Source organism: Lutzomyia longipalpis, chromosome 1 (genome assembly GCF_024334085.1).
Source record: "Lutzomyia longipalpis isolate SR_M1_2022 chromosome 1, ASM2433408v1".
NCBI classification, from domain to species: Eukaryota; Metazoa; Arthropoda; class Insecta; order Diptera; family Psychodidae; genus Lutzomyia; species Lutzomyia longipalpis.
In genome coordinates this window covers 27060116-27079993 of record NC_074707.1, presented here as the reverse complement: position 1 = coordinate 27079993, position 19878 = coordinate 27060116, and the positions used below count along the sequence as shown (strand labels likewise).

Sequence of the window (19878 nt, the reverse complement as noted above, 5' to 3'; positions counted from 1 at the left end):
CAGCCCGTAAGTGAAACTTACCAGTACATTCCCTTTTCTGCTGGACCATCATTGTACTGATATACATATGTACAATATTTATATTTTTATATATTTTTATATATTTTTATGTGTTTATATATTTTTTATGTATATAAAAGGCGCCCCGCTTCGCGGGGCGCCTAATAGTTTGTTTAAAAAATATGTAAATAGGTGAAAGTAATTGTTGATGTAACAAAATGGCAGAAGGCGGCCATTTTGAATTTTGAAATTAGTAAAATCTGATAGGTCATGCCCACTATACCTCTTGAAACTTCAATCAAAAATCCTCTATCAAGTACCGTTAAGCCGATATAAGGCAATATTACAACAATCGGTACATATGGAAACCTGTTTTGGTCTATATCTCTGAAACCGCGACATAAATTTTTTTTATTTTTTTTTTGGTTAAAAGGTGTGTCTATCACCTACAACATACTAAAATTTAATCGAAATCTATCGTCCAGTTTTTGAGATATTAATCGAAAACTGGTCGAAAACTCATCGAAAATTTTGTTTTTGATTGTAGGCCCTCTAGCGGTAACTTTTGAAACTTCCTATGTATACATAATTGTAGAACTTCTTGAGATCTTTCATTCAAAACCGGTTTGGTTCAAATCGGTCAAGCGGTTTAGGAGTTATGGCCGACTTTCTATAAAACTCTATATTTGCTAAACCGCTTGTCCGATTTTTGGAAATGGGGTATTGTTGAAAAGGTCTTAAAGGCTCCTACAACATATTAAAATTTCAGACCTCTAGCTATAATAGAGGCTGAGATATAGCAAAAACAAAATTGAAAAAAATTCAAAATGGCGGATGCAGGGGAGGGGGGGTGAATTTGATATCATAGTTGGACGACTTCCAGTCGATAATTGAACTTTGCCGTTGACCGCAAGTCTCTATCTATTACCGTTCTCTTGTAATTGAGCTCCAAACTACGGCCGGCCGGACGGACGGACGGACGGACGGACGGACGGCCGGAAAAGTTTTTCGGCGCATACGTTTTTTGAAATGTGGGGACCCTAATTCGTGCTCATACCAAGTTTGAGCCCGATCCGACGACCTTGAGTTTTAGAGTGGACACAGAAGCTGTGCTATTCTTTTCTTCGAAAGAATCACAGCTAAAAATGATAGAAATCGGCATGAACAGAATGATTAGTGGGACAGGTTAGGGATATACATTCTCTTGAATAAACATAATTTAGGCTATCCGAGTAAGCATACTGCCTGATGAGCGTGACTAACTAAAATTGACATCAATTTCTTCAAATTTTGCATGATATTTAAATTACTCTGAGGTTGCATTACATGAAAAATTGTCATTTTTGTGTAACGAGTCAAACAAATATTTCATTTTTATATATTTTTATAACCCAATAGACTTTCAAGGATATGAAACTTTATACCTATTTATAAACCAACCCACTTTAGCCAGTTGTCACGATTGGTGTATGTAAAATATTTTAAATTATTTGTATAATATTCCAAAGGAATATTGAAAAGAAAGTTAGTCAGTTTTCACAAATTTCTAAAATCTCCTGGATCAGACTAAACTCAGAATTTTAGGGTTTAAAAATACATATATGTAAGTATATACCGATTATAACAAACTGCAAAAGTTTCATGCTCTAAATACATAATTCTTTTTTTATTTTTGCCCGTTGTGTTCCGTCTCAACTCTTGTATTATTTTAATCTGCCCATTCCTAAAGCATTTTGACAAAAACCCGGCGTCCCCACTGCAAACACGCAAAAGAAATTGCCGAAATTATACACCCAATGTAACATCTCATTTCTAGGGCTATACTTTTTTTTAGTTGTTGCTTAGCTTTTGCTCGTATTTCTACCCTTGTATATCACACCCCTTCTTTTTATACCGTGGGATTTACAAGGGAGATCAAAGAAATGGCATGCTAAAAATTCATTCTAGTACCAATATAAAAGAAATTTCATTACTTTTATTGACCTATAAAGGCAAAAGGAGGAATATTTCATACGAAAACGAACATATCTATTTAAATAACTGCTTTTTCATTTAATATAGAACCCATGAAATGTTAAGAACGTATGTACTTTATAGGTATTTTAGGACACCCATTTTTTTAATCGAAAACTAACAAAATTTAATTAATTTACAAACAAACTTATCTACGAAAAATAGAAATTCATTTCAAAAATATAGGATAAATTTCATTATATTTGTAAGTTTTAAGGTCATGTAGAATTTTCAAGGAAATTAATTAAACAAACTTTTAATTGGATATTCAAATGTAGGTAGGTACATATTTTATAATTTTATTGTCAAAATTTGATTTATATTATAACGGTAGGGGAGAGCGGGGCTAATAAAGTCACTTAAGGGTTTGGAAAAAGCCTAAAATATCATATTTCCTAGCTAGATAGAAGAAAATGATCTGAGAAAGAGTTGTAGGGCAGTAAATTTCCTAAAGAAATGAGCTATACATTTCGTTTTATCTGTTTGGGAAATATGATATTTTGAGCTTTTTCTAAACCCTTAAGTGACTTTTTTAACCCCGCTCTCCCCTACTAATGTAAATAAACTTTAAATATAAGGATTATATATTTCGTACAATTAAGTATAAACTCATAATGCATGAACCCTTTAAATATTAAAGTTTCTTTTAACAATAAGGTATTAAGAGATAATAAAGTTTCTGGGTAGAAATTTTTTGTAATTTATCCGAAAAGAATTATTCTTTTTAGTTGAATTAATTTGATATATGTACAAAAAAATCAGCAATTAGAATTAATTAATATTGATTAGGAGTCAATATACGAAGAAGTGAGGCGAACAAGAAAAAGTTTCATGTGGGTGTAATTTATCAAAATTAAGTAGAGGCGCCTTGTTACGGTGATTATGAAGTGTCATCCCTGTATACTAACGACGGCATCAGCGGCTCACTTTTCATTTTTGGTGAGAGAATCGTTATACATGTTGCCGGAAAATGTCGCTCCTGGTGGCGAATATTTATAGTGAGACTCCTGATGGTGCTTGCACACAACTCATCACCATCATCGATCAACACAACTTCCATTAGCCTAGGACACGAAACCCCTTAGTGAGAGACGAATACACCGGCTTACGAGCAGAGGGGAGGGTGTGGAGAGTGTATGTACTGTAAGTATATAGAGTATATAGCAAAGGAACTGCATGCTCCAACTGTAATGTTGATTGTACGTACATATAGAAAAAAGCTCAAAGCGTTGAGCTTTTGCTACATATTCTTATTCATTCATCTTATTCTCTATATTTATCTCACTCCTTACAATATCCCTTCACGGTATTACAGAAAAAATGCCATGTGGGACATTTCTTTTTGAAAGAGAGATTTTAGCATTAATTAAACTCTCCTGAGATCCATTAGAATAATTAATGCTATTACAATATACCGCGTATATGTATATAGAACGAATAGCAAATTCCTATCAATACAGAATGTCTCAATGTAATAAAATACTATTTGACTCTTCTTGCATGGTTTTTTACCATCCAATGGTCGTATGTTCATCCTTTTTCCTTCGGCCGTGCCCAATACTCTCAGAATAAAGCACTTCTAGGTTTGTCTCCTTCGCGCCCCACAAACCATTCGGGGCTCACAGTACATTTCGCACCGGTTACAGTCAGTTGGATTTCAGAAGCGGCACAGAATGGATCTGTGAGTCGTGCTTTTTGCCCAAAAGTCTCCCAGTTTAGAGTGTGCTTCCCAAACCGTGGAAATATTTCTCAATTTTAAATATTAAACCGCATACACATGCCGTACGCAAAAATTGATAAACTCTGATATAAAGTTAGTGCAGTTCACTGAGGTGTTTACAGAGAAGAACCAATTAATTTCTCTACCGTATGGTGATGTGTTGAGAAAAAAAAAATTAAATTAAATAAAAAGGAAGAAACAAAGGTCTTGCAAAAGAAAACTCAAGAGGTGAAAAAGTTATTTGTGCCTGAGGAGTAGCTTCACGTAAATTTTCATTTTATAAATATTCATGGGAAGAGAGTGAAAAGAGAGAAAAAATATATAAGTGCAAGAAAGATATACCAACAATATTTTGGCCCTTCTCCACTTTCTTTTACCTTTTCTTGCCCCACGAGAAAAAAAAGTTAGCATTCTTTTTTTTTTCTCTTACAACAAAAAAACGAGGACATTTATTTCGCCCTATGATTCATAAATTGTCTTAAACTTTCAACCAGGACAATGATAACCTTTTTTTCGCGCTACGAGCAACTTTCCTCTCTTTCCCTTTGCACTGTTTTCCCATACCATTTTCTCGAAAGAAAAACATCAAATTTAATTATTGCTACACCGAAGAGATATTTAATTTTACGTGGCGCATAAACATTGTGCTGAAAAATACGTTCTCATTTGATAAACACACATTTGAATACCTTCTCAGTTGCTTAAAGTGATCTGTTGCGTAGCAATTAAAAGCATATGCGATCACCGTGTGTGCTCATTAGAAAATAACACTCTCAGGATCAATTTTCCCTGCTCATTAGCTACAGTTCTGGTTGCGGGGTGTTGTTGGAAATTAATTAATCAATACTCTATCATTTGAACACAAAGTTACAATTAAAGGGCTTTTCATACTATTTATACATTTAGTCGTTTATTGAGAAAGCTTCGCATTCTCTACCAATTTCACATTGAATTTTTCCCACATACATACATACATTTATGTAGGTATGTATGCAAGAGCACAACATGAGGCGAAAAATTTTTCCATTTCGTCACAGCAATAAGGGTAGAATAATGCAATATTCAATGATTTTTTTATCATGATTGAATTTTCATATTGAATTTCGTGTCAGTTCTGTCTATGCAGCACAGTAATGGACTACATATCAGGATCTGCATGGAACATTCACTCATACTGAGATTCTAAAGATGTTCAAAATCAATTTTGAATAGGTGTTTCAAACTTTATACAATAGTATTGAACAATAAATTCATTTTAGAAAAATTTAAGTATAATCTAAACTCTTTTGCTTGTTTTTCATATTGAATTTCAATATCTAGACGCAAAAGTAAAACATATTAAAATAATAATTGAAAAAAAATAGATAAGGCTCTAACCCACCTACACAGAAAATAAAAGTTCGTAGCATTGTTCGTCAAATTTCGTGAAAAGTTCGTAACTCCAATGCTTTTATATAGGAAAATTCACCTCCAGGTTGGTAAAATGGGGTCTCACTCCCAGGGAGGTTAACCCCATTTTACGAACCTGGAGGTGAATTTTCCCATGTAAAAGCATTGGAGTTACGAACCTTTCAAGAAATTTGACGAACAATGCTACGAACTTTTATTTTCTGTGTATAGAAATTTGTCACTGACCCAGAGGCTATCAAAAGAAGTAAAAGTTTTACAATATTTGAAAAATTACATTAGGTATAGGTACAATTTTATTTTATTTTCTGAAGTTATAATTTCTAGAGTTTTTCTTTGTAGCTCTGTTCTAAAACTATAGGTATACCCTATAAATTTAATCCCTCTAATACATAATATGGCTTTGCTTTGACTCTTCCCAACCCAGCTTAGATTTCAGTCATTCAAGGCTAAATTCTAAATCAATACTCACTATTAATTTGGATATTTTGATTAGTCTAATACCTAAAACGAGAGGATTTTGTCATTGATAAAAAATAATTTACATCAATATCAAATTCTACGATTTTTCATAAAGTGAAATAAATAAATCAATTCAGCAGTGGATTAATTGGAGCCTTACTTTTCATTTTTTAGTTGAAAACTATAAAATGAGTACATCTGTAGGTTTCTATCTTGCACATAAGCGAGTTTTGCAAATACCAGATATATTTACAACAGAGCACGATGACACTTGAAAATAAACGACCCAACTTCATTTTATAAGAGAAAAGCTGTTCAGCACGAAATGCATTAAATTGCATTCAACGAAACGACAAATAAATCGCAACCGTGGTAAATACCTATTTTTCACATTTTTTGTAAAGATTTTTGAGGCAAAATTAAAAAAAAATGTCTACAAAATGCTCATCGCACTCATTCATTGTGAAATAGTAATGAGAATTCTGAAAATGTTATGAGAAATTCAAGTAGGACACTTTCACGTTTAGTATTAAATATTAAAATGATATGTTTAGAGATCTGTCACATTTTTTCTGTTTTTTTTTCTTATATAGATACCTACCAAAATTCTGCTCAATTATTGTTTTTAAAGTTACATAGTTTACCACAGAGCTTTATTCTGTCAAAGTTTAATCAATTTGAGTGTGTTAAAGCTTGTTTAAAGTCAGATTTCTTTAATGAAATACATATATTAATCAGAGTTAGGATAATACAGATGATACTCATTTTATGAACAAATAGCCACGTTGAATAATGTATTGAAAAGATTTCACTCAATAGTATTTTAAAATTAAAATTCCGATGAGGTCAGAAATCAATTAAATTCGTAATACCCCCGAGAGAGAGAGTTCATTCCTGTCGATAAATAATAAATACATTGATAATGTACATTGTTAATTATTTTAATCAGAATTATTCGCATGGATAATTGTTAAATATCTCTTGGGCCTACAAGAATATTTCATGATTACATACAAAGAAAGTATATTACAATCACAAGTTGTGAGAATAGAAAATCTTCTAGACTTTAAAGTAACTCGATTAATATAAATATATCTCTGTCATCTTTATCTCGAGTAAATTAGGTAGCTATTTAACTACTTATGATGGCGTATCCAATTAAATGTATACATATAACAAACAAGAAATAAAATTAGAGAGTCTTCTCCTAGTTTAAATTCAAATGACTCACCAACTAATATAATAATACGTCATAAAATCTATGGCTATGTTAGTAGGTCCTAAACTTGGTACATAATCACATCCGAAAATCTCACAAGTTCAATTTCTTGAAAGTATAATATTTTCACTGGGAAAATTCTAAAATCGATATGAATTTCCAACACGTTATATCTCAAGTCAAAGTTCAATAATGAGAAATTGAAACAAATTTGCCACTCCTCGCAGCCTGAAGGGGTGAAAAAATATTCGACGATCAGATATGATAGATGGTGTCCTTCTTTGTTTCACTTGCGTCCTTGTGTTCGCTGTGGAGGAAACGATTGTGGAGCGATAAATCAAATTACTGAATAAATATCTCGGACAAGTGGATCCCGGGGACAAGGAAGTTGTCGCTAAAGTAGCAAACAATGTCTAACATGAAAAGCAATCGATAGAACGAAAAGGAAAAAAAATGATGTCTTCAGCGAAAACATGAATTTTCTCATATTTGACATAGATTTGGGATTGTCAGCTACATGGGTAGTAGCGATTCTATTGAGGTCTGTACAGGGGTGTCTGGCCAACTTCCGGTGAGAGGGTGGGGGTTGAAACAGACTTGCTACCATTGCTCTTATATAAGACTCCGACCACGGAACATGGACAACGAGGGTGGCAGAGAAATCAAAGTTGAGGGTGAACACATATTGGAATGAATTGATTTTTATACGCGAAGTCAAGTGGAAACGAGGAAAATGTTCAATTTGATAGCGTAAATGGATAAGACTTGTCGGATACAGATTCAAAAATTTCATTTCAGCGGGTATCCAAATTTACATGACCCTGTCGAAATGAATGTTCTCGTTTGATTTTTTTCATCTCATTACATTATTGAATTTTTAACATTCATGTCTGTCCATTTATGTATTTTGAATGTTGGAGTGACTCTTCAGTCATAAAAAAAATTGAGCTTTATTTTTGAAAAAGAATCCTATCAAAAAACAGACTAGCATAGCTCTCGGGTACGAAAAAAATAAAACACAAAAATCTTACATTTATGTGAAATTCCAATTAATTTTAACATCATTCTGGAGCTACTAGACATTGTAATCTGACACTCAAAAGTTTCGAGGAATATGTATAGTATTATATGGGAAATCTATACATAGAAATATATATATTTCCACAATCGTATAAGTTAGAAAATATGATGGAATTTTTGCACATAATATGGAAGATGAGGTGCATTTCACTCGTATTCGTCACGATCACTCCTTGTAGAATTTTTTATCATATATCCATTTCTGCTGCCTCCCAGAAGTTTACTTTTCCTCTACATTTCCTGCATATCGATGGAATTTCTATTTGTTATTCGTATCGTGGAAAATTGGAAATGAAATTTTTCAAATCTTTACCATACATGAGGGAATAAGTGTAAGATTGAAGGCGTCAATTGGTAAGAGAAGCTAGCTGAATTTGACATAAATTTGATTCTTTCGAAGGAAAGTCTCTTAATTGACAAATCGATAAAAAATTTTCATGCTAGAATGTAAATTCAAGGGGGAATGCATTAAATTCAAAATTTCGGGAAAAATTCCCAGTCGTTATATGTTAAATATTGCGTTGTATTAAATTGACACTATGAATCAATTTACAATATCAAATGTTATATAAATGTATAAACAAGTAGTACAAATTATATTGGTACATATACATAATAATGTTAGACATTTTGATTTAATAAAAAAAATTAAGTGAACCATAATATAAAGGGAACCAAACCCTTTTTTTTTTATCCAAACACGATATTCAATCTTGACTTTGATGTGTGACAAGAATCGGCTTTGGTGGAAAGGAGAAGGCCCAATCCAAAATAACCATTATAATTAACTTCTTTCTCCTTCACTTCAGTAAACACAATACCTTGCTATTATAACTAAATTCTCGCCTATGAGGCTACGGTACACTATAGGTTAGCACTTAAACTCTATTTATTATAATTCCGCCTTCTTTATCGAGCAATCATGACTCGTTAGATCTATTGATTTATTTTCTTTTCTCCCCTTTCCGTCTGTTTATTCACACCATAAAATAAAATCTACACGAAATCAGCTAATCATACTATTACTGGGTGTGTTTAATTAATATCAACTTTCAATGATTAATAATTCAATTAGTATTGTGTAAGTGAGTTTCAACAATTTTTTTTATTTATATACATAGTCCATGGAATTTCAAATAATTTATAGAGAGATAGCATTCCAATTGGCATAATTAATTGATTTGGTGCATAATTGTGCGGTATAATTAACAGATATTTATATCTAGAGTGATTATAGAGTCAATCTTTGTGGAAAAATTAAAGATATAAGAAAAGAAAGAAAACGATCATTTAATAATTTGCAAATACAGCACAAAGTGGTTGAAAATAGTGGTTCAAATAATATAAGGAAACACCATCAGCAGCAGAAAATAATCACAGCTAAAAAGAGCATAGAATTGGAAAGCTGATAAAAAAATCAATTTACAGGGTGGTAAGTGAAATATAAATTAAATCTAAATTGTAATAATGTTTCATGAAAAAAAGTTCTTTTCTATGAAGTACATACATAATGTATGTATGTGTATGTTTTATTTTTCAAATAATTTTCCTCCCATGAATAATTTCATCACTCACTCTCTGGTGACATAGTAAAAAGTTTATTATGCACATGCATAAAAGTCATCAACTGTGAATTTAATTAGTGGTTGTCGCATAAAAATATTCCACTTTCTATCTTTTATCAATTTATTTCATCAACTGCCACTTTTTTAACAATCTTCTAGCTCCCACAACCTTTATACTATATCAAGGTTGATTTTGAGCAAAAATAGCTATAATGTTACAAAATGATGTAGAAAAATGACGGAGAAAGCTTCGAATGTGTAGGTACATAGATTTCGTTTATTATCGTTAGATTCTTTTTTGATGACAAAAAATCAATTTTTCCAAGATACATAGAAAATTATTTATCAATACGTCGGTAGAAAAAATAGAGAGTTCAGCAATATTGCATAATATTTTCGCCTCCAAGATTTACATTATATATTCCATTTTGAAATAAAATGTCGCACTCACAGAAATTTTTTTTGACAAATTATTAAAATTGATTTTAAATGTCCTATTATATGTCGTGCAATGAGGTGTTTTGAAATATTGGAGCTGTTTTGGGATAAGCAATTTTAAGGCTGATTTGTAAGAAACATCTATTGGATTTTCTTGGCAAACTTAGCTAAAATTTTCCATCAGAGAGTTCAAAAAATGGCCTCAATTTGTATACCCGTTCACACCTCTCCTAAAAAACTTTTTTTTAAGATCATTGTTAAAGTTAGGCAAATATATTTTTCTGCCTGGAAAAGGAAATATAAGTCAATCATAACGCGTCCAGTTATAAGAGTTGGTGTCCCACAACGTGTAGAAGTTTGTTTATGCGTTGTAATGCGATTTGTGAGCAGAATTAGTAGGCAAAGTTGATTTTTTTTGTGAAATTCAGTAATTTGATGCATAAAAATGCTCATATCTCAGGTTCTATAACACTTACAGAAATTTCTTGACTAGTTATGGAAAGGTCTTAAAATAAGCTAGAATATGGGATAAATTTTGATACTTTTCAAGGTCACCTCTAGAACACAAAATGGCGGCTTTTGTTTTACCAAAACAGTTTTTGACATTTTTTGAGCTTAAGGAATGGTTCTAGAGGTTTTTGATGTTCTATAAAGTTGTAGAGAATTGCAAAACCTTTAATTTGATACCAAGACGAGTAAAATCGGACAAGTCCTTCAAGAGATATGGCTCTTAGAACTTTTCAAATTCAAAAATTTTTCAAATGGCCATATCTCCTAAACGGCGACATAGATTTTCTTCATTTTCGGACTGGTGAAAGATATTGAGTCAGGCTACAACATATCAAAATTTAAAGAAAATCTATAACAAATGTTCGGAGATATTGCCCTTTAAAGTTAGGCAATTTTTGTTTTTGAATTTAGCGCCTCTTGCGGATGTTTTTGAAACTTGAAATGTTCTAGATAGTTGTAGGGCTTCGCAATAGCTTTCATTTGATACCAAGATGGTCAAAATCGGTCAAGCCGTTCTCGAGATATATCGAAAAAACACTTTTTGCGTTAGGCCGCCATATTTGCTAAACCGCTTGACCGATTTTCAAGTATAAATTGTTGATGAAAACGTCTCACTGAGCTCTACAACATACTAAAATTTCAGACCTCTAACTATAAGGGAAGTGGTTGACAGTAGTTCAAAATGGCGGACGGCGGCCATCTTGGATTTTGAAAATGCGAAAAAATGAAATTTTACACCCACATTTCTATATAAAACTTCAAACCGGAAGTCTTTATCTATTACCGTTCTCGAGCTATAAGGCAAAATGGGGACCAATGGCGGGCCGGCCGGCCGGCCGGCCGGCAGGCCGGCCGGATCAAAAATTTTCCACCACCAGTTTTGGAATGTGGGATGTCTAAAACGTGCTCATACCAAGTTTGAGCCAGATCTGAGGTGGTCGGTTTTTCCGACGATTACAATACTTGGTGTTGGCCACGAAGTGGAACACCAACTAATATCTGTTGAAAAAGTCCTATATTTATAGAATACTTGCAGTTGAAGACAGCACATAACACAATATAATATAATGTATGTATGGAAATGTTAGAATTTTGTTATACATAGGTATAGTGACTTTGCCTTGAAAAGTTATATGCAATACACATAATTTAATATATTTATTCCAAAATTGTAAGTTTATCCTGCGAATTGGCACGCAAATATACAAAATCCTTGAGAGAGCATCTCACTGCACATTTGATATTTAGATAAAAATGTTTATCTATATTTCATTTCTTTTTACAAAATATACAACATATAAATTCCAATCAAGCGATTAAGATGATGAAGAGATAGATATATCTAATAATTCCTGAATAATTTTGTCGTGAAGGAATTTTTGGGAGGTTATTTGGGGTTCTGAAGTGGATCTCTCATATCGCATACATAGTAAAATTGTATGTGTGGATGGTAAACGCCCAAACGAGAGCTTTGTGTTAATATACCCTCGAGATCATTTTCACATGGCACATACCACTTGTGTACATAAAGTGAGAAAGAGATGGCACTCAAAGGGATATATTTAGGGATTCACAGCCACCGAATTAAATATTCAATTGACTATGCGGGAGAAAATATACTCTCAAGGATGGGATGAAAAATAAAAGAAATAATACAAGAGATATGAAAATCCCCTATATAGAGCCTGCAAAGCAGACACATCCACGCGCAAATGGAATAAAATTTATGTATATGATTCTTTTTTCATGACTCACAACTTTGTTGGGTCCTTCTGAAAGGAAGACGATACAAATTCGGACACATTTGGGTAGTGAACGGCGAGATTATATAGCGATTTTTATTTGTCATTAAGAACAACACTACATACATATAGTCAATGAAAGAGCTTTACGCTACTGTGCAAAAAAATATTATGAAATATTGATTTGAAGCTTATTCTGATAATATTTTTTTATATAACCAGCAGTGATAACGCGCAGACGTTATGACAGTTGGTATAACATAACATGAGAATTTATAATTTTCATTTTTAATGTAAATTAGTAGTCAGAGGTGTAAGTTCATATCTTTTTTAGAAAGTATGAACAAAATGAGATTAGAAAAGGTTTGAGTATGCTACCTATTACATACTGCAATACTTTGCATTTGTGAAGAATAGCAATACACTGGTGTATTCCTATACACCAGTGTAAATTTTTTTCCAAAATATTTATTTTAATAAATTAGTGCAAAATTAAAACAAATTTAAAATAAAATAACCTTTTACTACATTTTACTGCAAAATAAAGAACAATATAATGTGCATAGTTTACATATATGTACGTACGTGACATTAATATGTCGTTTTTTGCACATGCCTGTGAATGAATACGCAACAAACCCCATTGGGTAGTCTATGTATTGGTTATTCAGGAGCAAAGTCGGGAAAAACAAAACTATAAATCAACTATTTCAACGTTGATATAAAACTCCAATACTATGGTTAGCATTTGCAAGAGAAAATAGATAGATTTAGGACACTATTCAACAATTGGACTAATTATCTAAACTTTTCACTAATTGACAGTGTGGGTAAATCTAAAATTCACAGTTTTTTTTACATTCTTTATTTTTACAACTTTTCACGATAACTTTTGTTAGTTTCAGGTAAATTTTGCATTTATATAATGTACAATACGTAAATAGTTACGATAAATGAAATATCTATTTGTTTCTTACTTTAATTAAGTTTTGATATTGATTGTGCTACTAGTAACTTATTTATATACATTATATTATATGTTTTATATATGTAATGTGTAACTTTTCACTGTTACTTAAAAATTTTCCCTTATGTCTTATTCAATAACATCTCAAAACTTCATGATTTTCATGCAAACAAGAAAGAGAGAAGTAGGTTAAAGCCAATTTTTCAGATAATCTTTTTGATTAATATTATTTTTATTTATTTTTGATTAACCATTTCGCTTGGCCCATTCATTATGAACCTATCTCAAAAACGCAACTTTTCAGGAGAGCCGATTTTCTAAAATGTATGAGAAACTTACATGTTTTGCCTTTTTTCTGGCTCCAACTTAGCAATTATCACACGCAAATGATGGTATTCACTCACTATTACCATTTAGAAAGCACTGGCACCCCAAATTATGTAAAATAATTAGCAAAAAGTGCGAAAATATTGCAAAATATGCAGAGAAAATATTTTGGAGGTTCTTCTTGCACGGATTTTGAGAAAAAAATTATGTGCCGGAGTGTTCGGCAAAGCTCGGGTCGACCGTCCTTCAACGCAAGCACTAGGTCTCTCTTTCTTTCCTGCGCGCGCCGATAGATTCGTGTGCATCTTGTATGTGTGTGTGTGTTTCTCCACCCCGTGAGCGTGGTGGTAGGCAGCTCAAATAGAAGTTTTGCTTATTCGATTGCAACGCATGTTTGGCAGACGTGTAGAGTAGCCGTTTTCGTATATTATGGTCGGCGGGGGTCGCGGTATCAAATCTTACCAATGTCAATGATTTATTTTTTTTTTTCGACTAAATATTTTTTTTTTATTTTCCCAATCATTTTAAATAAATCTTTTGATGTTAAACTACCCTTTTCGTGGACAATTAGGGGGGGCTGGGGCAAAATTTTTTGTTTTTCGCCGGAATTGTGGTTACTCCTCATTGGTAATGATGGAGTGACCTCCGGATTGGGGATCTCATCCCAGAAATATAAAATTCTGGAAAAATAGGGGGGGCTGGGGCAAAAATTTTTGTTTTTCGCCGGAATTGTGGTCACTCTTCATTGGTAATGATGGAGTGACCTCCGGATTGGGGATCTCATCCCAGGAATATCAACTCCTGGACAATTAGGAGAGGCTGGGGCAAATTGTAGGGTTTTGCGCCGAAGTTGTGGTCACTTTTTATTTACAATGATGAAGTGACTAAAATATTTTATAAAATATTATTTTCAATAAAAAAGAATATTTACAAGCAGCTTCCGCAGAAAATCAAACTGCCTATTAATAACTTCTCTTAATTAAAAAAAAATATTGTTGAGCCCGTAGAGCCTTCGGTAATAACCACACCGAATAAAAATATTTATAATCAAGGAAAATGATTCTTTATTAAAGAAGGAATTAAAGAGAGAAATGCCTTTTCTTCTAAATAAATTCACTCATTATTCTTAAAGAGTTCTTTCCTTTTTCCTTGAAGATTCCCGAAAATTCTTTAAAAGAACAAAATGATTCTTTATTAAAAAATGAATTAAAGAAAGAAATGCCTTTTCTTCTAAATAAATTCACTAAATATTCTTAAAGAGTTCTTTTCTTTTTCCTTGAAGATTCCCGAAAATTTTTTAAAAGAACAAAATGATTCTTTATTAAAGAAGGAATTAAAGAGAGAAATGCCTTTTCTTCTAAATAAATTCACTAAATATTCTTAAAGAGTTCTTTTCTTTTTCCTTGAAGATTCCCGAAAATTCTTTAAAAGAACAAAATGATTCTTTATTAAAAAATGAATTAAAGAAAGAAATGCCTTTTCTTCTAAATAAATTCACTAAATATTCTTAAAGAGTTCTTTTCTTTTTCCTTGAAGATTCCCGAAAATTCTTTAAAAGAACAAAATGATTCTTTATTAAAAAATGAATTAAAGAGAGAAATGCCTTTTCTTCTAAATAAATTCACTAAATATTCTTAAAGAGTTCTTTCCTTTTTCCTTTAAGATTCCTGAAAATTCTTTAAAAGAACAAAATGATTCTTTATTAAAGAAGGAATTAAAGAGAGAAATGCCTTTTCTTCTAAATAAATTCACTAAATATTCTTAAAGAGTTCTTTTCTTTTTCCTTGAAGATTCCCGAAAATTCTTTAAAAGAACAAAATGATTCTTTATTAAAGAAGGAATTAAAGAGAGAAATGCCTTTTCTTCTAAATAAATTCACTAAATATTCTTAAAGAGTTCTTTTCTTTTTCCTTGAAGATTCCCGAAAATTCTTTAAAAGAACAAAATGATTCTTTATTAAAAAATGAATTAAAGAAAGAAATGCCTTTTCTTCTAAATAAATTCACTAAATATTCTTAAAGAGTTCTTTTCTTTTTCCTTGAAGATTCCCGAAAATTTTTTAAAAGAACAAAATGATTCTTTATTAAAGAAGGAATTAAAGAGAGAAATGCCTTTTCTTCTAAATAAATTCACTAAATATTCTTAAAGAGTTCTTTCCTTTTTCCTTTAAGATTCCTGAAAATTCTTTAAAAGAACAAAATGATTCTTTATTAAAGAAGGAATTAAAGAGAGAAATGCCTTTTCTTCTAAATAAATTCACTAAATATTCTTAAAGAGTTCTTTTCTTTTTCCTTGAAGATTCCCGAAAATTCTTTAAAAGAACAAAATGATTCTTTATTAAAGAAGGAATTAAAGAGAGAAATGCCTTTTCTTCTAAATAAATTCACTAAATATTCTTAAAGAGTTCTTTTCTTTTTCCTTGAAGATTCCCGAAAATTCTTTAAAAGAACAAAATGATTCTTTATTAAAGAAGGAATTAAAGAGAGAAATGCCTTTTCTTCTAAATAAATTCACTAAATATTCTTAAAGAGTTCTTTCCTTTTTCCTTTAAGATTCCTGAAAATTCTTTAAAAGAACAAAATGATTCTTAATTAAAGAAAGAAATGCCTTTTTCTTAACAAATTCAGTAATTGTTCTTAAAGGGTTCTTTTTTCATTTTTGTTTAATACCCCAATTTTTTTTACAAGAACAAAATGATTCTAAAAAACTTTGAATATTGAAAAAAAATAGTGAATTTTCTAAGAACAAAAGGCATTTCTTTCTTTAATCCCTTCTTTAATAAAAAATCATTTTGTTCTTCTAATTTTTCTTTATTTTTCTATTAAAATTAAAATGGTTTCGTTCTTCTAAAGACTTTTCAGATACCTATTTTGATAAAAATTAAAAGGGAAGGTTCTCTTTAAGAATAAGTCAATAATAACGCGTCCAGTTATTAGAGTTGGTATACCACAACGCGGATGGGTCAGTCTATGCGTTGTAATTTAATTTGTGAGAAGTATTAGAGTAGACAAAGTCAATTTTTTGTAAAATTTAGCAATTTGACAGATTAAAATGCTTATATCCTAAGTTTTATTAGACCTACAGAAATTTCTTGACTAATTATGGAAAGGTCCTGAAATAAGCTATAATCTGACTTATATTTCGAAACATTTCAAGGTCACCTCAAGAACACAAAATGGCGGATTTTTGTTCTACTAAAACAGTTTTTTGCACTTTTTGTCCTAAAGGAATGGTTCTAGAGGTTTCTGATGTTTTAAAAAGTTGTAGAGTTTTGCAAAACCTTTAATTTGATACCAAATTAAGTAAAATCGGACAGACCGTTCAAGAGATGTGGGTCTTAGAACTTTTCAAATTCAAGAATTTTTCAAATGACCAAATCTTCTAAACGGCGACATAGATTTTCTTCAGATTTTCGGGCTGGTGAAAGATTATTAGTCCTGCTAAAACATATCAAAAATTCAAAGAAATCTATGATCGGGATTCGGAGATATTGCCCCTTAAAGTTAGCCAATTTTTGTTTTCGTTTTTAGCGCCTCTTGCGGATGTTTTTGAAACTTGAAATGTTCTAAACAGTTGTAGGGCTTCTCAATACCTTTCATTTGATACCAAGATGGTCAAAATCGGTCAAGCCGTTCTCGAGATATATCGAAAAAACACTTTTTGTTTTAGGCCGCCATATTTGCTAAACGGCTTGACCGATTTTCAAGTATTATTTATCGATGAAAACGTCTCACTGAGCTTTGCAACATACTAAAATTTCAGATCTCTAGCTATAAGGGAAGTGGTTGACGGTGTTTCAAAATGTGCGGATGGTGGCCATCTTGGATTTTGAAAATGCGAAAAAATGAAAATTTACACCCAGATTTCTATAGAAAACTTCAAACCGTAAGTTTCTATCTCTTAACGTTCTCGAATTATAAGGCAAAGTTTAGACGACCGGAAGGCCGGCCGGCCTTATCAAAAATTTTCCACCACCATTTTTGTAATGTGGGATGTCTGAAACGTGCTCATACCAAGTTTGAGCCCGATCTGAGGTGGTCGGTTTTTCCGATGATTACAATACTTGGTATGCCACGATTGTGGTATACCAACTGTTGAGAAAAAATGGGATTTCTTTCTTTAATTCCGTATTACAGTTAAAACAACTTTTTTCTTTTTAAGATTTTTAAGGTACTTTGATAAAATTTAAAATAAAATAACTCTTTAAGAATAATTAGTGAATTTGTTGAGAAAAAAGGGGATTTCATTCTTTAAATCCTTCCTTGATTAAAAATTATTTTTTTATTCAGGCTTTAGAATATTTTTCTATTACAAAAGTAGTGTGGTTATTACCGAAGGCTCTACGGGCTCAACAATATTTTTTTTTAATTAAGAGAAGTTATTAATAGGCAGTTTGATTTTCTGCGGAAGCTGCTTGTAAATATTCTTTTTTATTGAAAATAATATTTTATAAAATATTTTAGTCACTTCATCATTGTAAATAAAAAGTGACCACAACTTCGGCGCAAAACCCTACAATTTGCCCCAGCCTCTCCTAATTGTCCAGGAGTTGATATTCCTGGGATGAGATCCCCAATCCGGAGGTCACTCCATCATTACCAATGAAGAGTGACCACAATTCCGGCGAAAAACAAAAATTTTTGCCCCAGCCCCCCCTATTTTTCCAGAATTTTATATTTCTGGGATGAGATCCCCAATCCGGAGGTCACTCCATCATTACCAATGAGGAGTAACCACAATTCCGGCGAAAAACAAAAAATTTTGCCCCAGCCCCCCCTAATTGTCCACGAAAAGGGTAGTTTAACATCAAAAGATTTATTTAAAATGATTGGGAAAATAAAAAAAAAATATTTAGTCGAAAAAAAAAATAAATCATTGACATTGGTAAGATTTGATACCGCGACCCCCGCCGACCATAATATACGAAAACGGCTACTCTACACGTCTGCCAAACATGCGTTGCAATCGAATAAGCAAAACTTCTATTTGAGCTGCCTACCACCACGCTCACGGGGTGGAGAAACACACACACACATAAGCATGCGCGCCCGGATAGGGCGCCTTACAGGCAGCGAGAAAGAAAAAACCGCTGCGAACATTCTTGCGCGCTATTCTTTTCTCGCATGAAAATCTCCGGTGCCGAGCCGAACATTTGGGGGTTTATAATGCCCGGAGATTTATAAAAATTTTTCGACTCCTTTCAGTAAAATCCTTATAACTCCATGGGGACATTAAATATTTGCGTAATATTTTATGGGGTGATAGAGGGATAGTTGGAGCACTGAAATACACAAAAAAGCATTATAAGCCTAAGTCGACTTAGGTTCAAAATGAATGGGCCAAGCGATTTGAGGACCGCAAACAATACAGTGAGCTGATTGATTTAAAAGCGATTTTGGGACTTTTTTGAGCTCAAATTACAATTTTCAGTTATTTATTCTTCCTGATTATGTCCTTGGGGATGTCCTTTTGTAATCTCAAAATTTTCTGGGTCCATAAAGACTGTATAGGTTACTTTTTTGATTGAATGTTAAAATTATTAAAAATTAAACTAGCAAAAATTAAGTATATTTTCAAAATCCAGCATTTTGGTCAGCGTATGACACAATTGTCCTCAAAGAGTTGTCATTGTTTAATTGAAATATATGAAAATTACAGCTAAAAGAGGAGAAAATCTGAACCACATTTTGCTATAAAATCAGAGCTTATAAATTTTCGCAGTATAATTAATAAAGTTGAGATAGAAAAGTCAGGCGAAACAAAAGACTTTACAAGGAAAAGTTGCAAAAGCTTCACACTAAAGTTTCATAACAGGGTATGTCTGGGCATACTATCCTTATTAAATTGTTATTGTTATGAAATACCCCCGTAGTGGAGAAATCCATGGAAATCCCATAATTGGATGTATGTATTACACGTCTTATGCTCAAGAAACTTCTATAATTTAGATGTAGTTTGAGGTTGTCTAGAATAAGGCAGAAAAATCAATTTTTATTTTAAAAACAAATTCCTAATACACATTATACTTATATCAAATTATAGTTATTATTTAAGCTAGGTAACTAAAGTGAAATATGTCTTTTTAACTAAGATGTAAACTCTCAAGCAACGTTCCTTCAGGGGGTCCAAAGTCATAGTCGCACAATGTTTGTTGGGTCATAATTAAAATTATCAAGTTTACGTAGGTAGATTAAGCATGGGGTCAAATCAGATGCGCTTCAAGGAACACATTGTTTGTCCACGCAGTATTGAGTTTAACTGTTTTTGTGACAAAGTCCTCCCGCTCAATTTATCTGCCTGATGAGGAAGGTATAAAACTTTCAAAAAGTCGCATGTGACATTATTTTGAGAAACTGCTTAAGGTCGAAAATCGTGCCCTCCTACACTCAAAATGCATTATTTACAATTTTATATCCAACGAATAAAAT

The 19878-nt window shown here is 32.1% G+C and overlaps 3 protein-coding genes across 17 annotated transcripts in view; 1 reads left to right on the top strand and 2 right to left on the bottom strand.

The window, feature by feature from the left end:
* Positions 1 to 19878, bottom strand: part of LOC129797484 (protocadherin-23) — a 953251-nt gene that overhangs the window by 591008 nt on the left and 342365 nt on the right. The gene's annotated exons all lie outside the window — the stretch shown is intronic.
* The window catches only part of LOC129797509 (uncharacterized), an 86131-nt gene that overhangs the window by 16644 nt on the left and 49609 nt on the right, over positions 1 to 19878 (bottom strand). The gene's annotated exons all lie outside the window — the stretch shown is intronic.
* LOC129797530 (uncharacterized) overlaps positions 3657 to 19878 on the top strand; it is a 55825-nt gene continuing 39603 nt past the window's right edge. For 3 of the 14 annotated variants that reach the window (XM_055840215.1, XM_055840214.1, XM_055840228.1), the window contains exons 1-2: positions 3657 to 3997; positions 9128 to 9333. The gene's annotated coding sequence lies outside the window, so the exon portion shown is untranslated. Of the gene's footprint in view, positions 3998 to 9113; positions 9334 to 19878 lie in introns of all 14 variants that reach the window. The other 11 variants (XM_055840227.1, XM_055840226.1, XM_055840225.1 and 8 more) reach the window with 9 other exon arrangements.